The 2,726-nt window shown below is 34.7% G+C and overlaps 1 long non-coding RNA gene across 1 annotated transcript; it reads right to left on the reverse strand.

The window, feature by feature from the left end:
* Nucleotides 1-983: 983 nt before the first annotated feature.
* On the reverse strand, nucleotides 984-2,396 carry LOC130014309 (uncharacterized). Its single transcript, XR_008789263.1, has 2 exons — nucleotides 2,360-2,396; nucleotides 984-1,883 (listed from the first exon to the last, which is right to left on the reverse strand). It is a non-coding gene; the product is annotated as an uncharacterized LOC130014309 (long non-coding RNA).
* Between the last annotated feature and the right edge of the window lie 330 nt (nucleotides 2,397-2,726).

Genomic DNA, 2,726 nt, shown 5'->3' on the forward strand with positions numbered 1-2,726 from the left:
AGGGATAAAGATCACGGGTTAAACAGCCGTCCATTTGGGAAATACTATTAAATTTTTGATAAGATAATATTAACATATTAGGTTAAAGTATGGCGATTCGAATAAATTTATGGTGGCCAGGATATGGCATGAAGTCAATGGTGACATTAATAGTAGCTTTGCGTCACATAGTTTTACATTTTTGATCACAAGATTATACATACGATTAATTTTGCTTAATAATTACTTTTCAGGTACAGCAATATCTACCACGACCGTAATAGCGATGATATTTCGTTGTTTAATGATAAACTATATATATATATAGTATTTATAATTACTATTATGATTAAATCCAGAAAAAAAACGATCATTTTTTTTTTTTTTTTTGTTGTATTGTGTAAATACATTCCACACCCTGAAGTCCCGGCGTACATGGACACGGCGACTGGAAGTAAAGCAACTGATAGGTTGCTGTCGATCTACGCGTATTTGATAACATGATATCTTCATTCCCCTTTTCGACCTATGCTGGTCCCGGATCTCCCGGGTTTCAATACGACCTCGCAACAGAGCCCACAACTGACCCCGGTTTGCTGACCGTAGCGCCACCGGGGCCAAATACCGGGAAAGTGTGACTGGGTCTTTAATGAGACATTTTTGCGTTAAAATATGCTAATTTACAATTTAACGTATCACAATTAAATATAATAATTTCCATGATATATATTTTATGTAATGTCTAGTTAAAAATATTATAACAATCTGATAATACTTGAGGAGTGCTAATGATATCGCCCTTGTGATGTGAAGGAAGGTGACTGTTTGAGTTTGATGCAAGTCAGAGAGTTGAATGAAAAAGGCGACATAAGCGGGGCTTTAAACATCCCCCGGAGCTATTTATATTTTTAAAAAAGCACCATTTATATGGAAAACAATCACATAAATTGTGTTGGTTTTTTTAATGTATTTTAAGGTATTTATATATTACTAAAATAATTGAATTAGATTATTATTTTCTTTTTATTGACAACAGTAAAATACAACAACACGTGCTTGTAATGAAATCAATTTAGAAAAAATCGAATTAGTATATAATTTACACGGCACCATCCACAAATGTGATCAAACTTACAGACTTTCGGTTCAAAGAAAAATTTAGGATTATTTTTCTTATCATAAATTATTTGGGATATTTCTTGGATAAAACTTTGTACAAGTAAATCAAGAAACATCGAACAAATATGTTCTCTTCTAAGGCACAGCTATTCATGCAGGCTCATGTGGCTATCAGTATAGACAAACGGAGTTGGAATGTCTCCTATAGATTTCTTGAATAGACAAAGAGAGACATAAGACCTTCATTAGCTCGATCAGTGCAGGAAAGTAGAATCTTACTCCCCATTTCATCTCAAAATAAATATCTGTAATATATAGGCACAAAAGGTGTAGGTAAATTCACAAATAATACCCAAATAGTGAAGCCTGGAAGGTGTATACTTATAGATGGTATGCCAGGTTGAATAAATTAATGGCAAAATAGTAATGGTAAATTTGAACAGTTATTACATTGTTCCCGTATTATAGAAAAGGATATGAATACTCCAAAAAAGTCAGTATTTACAGTATAACCATTTTTTAGTGGTCGAACTAAGTACAGAAAATAACTTAGCTGATCATTTTCAATTTGACCAAAAGCGAAAGGTCCACCTAATGGAATGGAGTGCATTTGAGAAAACCATCCGTATGTGATGAAATATTGTATGCTTCGTGGTACGGCTTTAAAGAAACAATGTAGCGACGAAGGTGGGTTTGGTTCTGATTAAAAACAACTGTATAATTTTATAACAAATAAATGGCGGCGATGACGACAGCTAAAACTGAAGCAATCCCAAGTTGGATACCTGAAAGAACAAGAAAATAAAATCATTATTCCGATTTTAAGAGTGATTTCAACCCTTGTTGTCCAACCTTGGATGGAGGATGTAAGGGCGTAATACATTCATATTTAGTCAGATAAGATATATTCGGATGTTTTAATTTTTCCGTTTTCTATGACTATGGTTGTATCATCAACACAATTGTTTCCATCAAAAATGCATATTTTCTTCATAAAAAAAACTGAACCAGCGGTTGCCAGGCAAGAAATGAATTTTGCAAGAGATGGGTGGAGAACAAGCTTACAAACAAAAGCGATTTTTCGTACAATCAGGGTCTAAATCCAGAAAATTGACAGGGACTGGGATCTTTGGGATATAAAGATATATGTCAAGTTTCGTCAAGGTGGGATTAAAATTGTGACCCGTGGAGTGTCCACAAACAAATTGTGGACGGACGGACATGGGCGACGTCAATGTACGTCCACATGAATAAGACTTACCTGAACTACCACTACCGGGAGTTGTTGTTGGGACATTTGATAAATGCTATGTTCATAAGTTTCGTAAAGTAAACATTTAAGTAATTATCTGAATTAGCGTTTGTTACACAAATATTCGTATACAGTTGCCGAACTTTGTATGAAACTCATTAAAAGTATTATTATTTCATTGAATGAATAATATCCGTGTCGATGTAAACGAATTTTGACTTGTTTTCCAAGAGATACGCACCAGTATTTTATTCCGTTTGTTTTATCTGAAGAGGGGGATGCTAAGAGGGTAAGACGCTGGCTCGCTAGCCTGGAGGTCGGGTGTTCGATCCCTGCATTGGCCAAGAAAGTTCATTCAGATTTCCTGGCGTGGTTT

This window comes from Patella vulgata, chromosome 9, assembly GCF_932274485.2.
Source record: "Patella vulgata chromosome 9, xgPatVulg1.2, whole genome shotgun sequence".
Taxonomy (NCBI): domain Eukaryota; kingdom Metazoa; phylum Mollusca; class Gastropoda; family Patellidae; genus Patella; species Patella vulgata.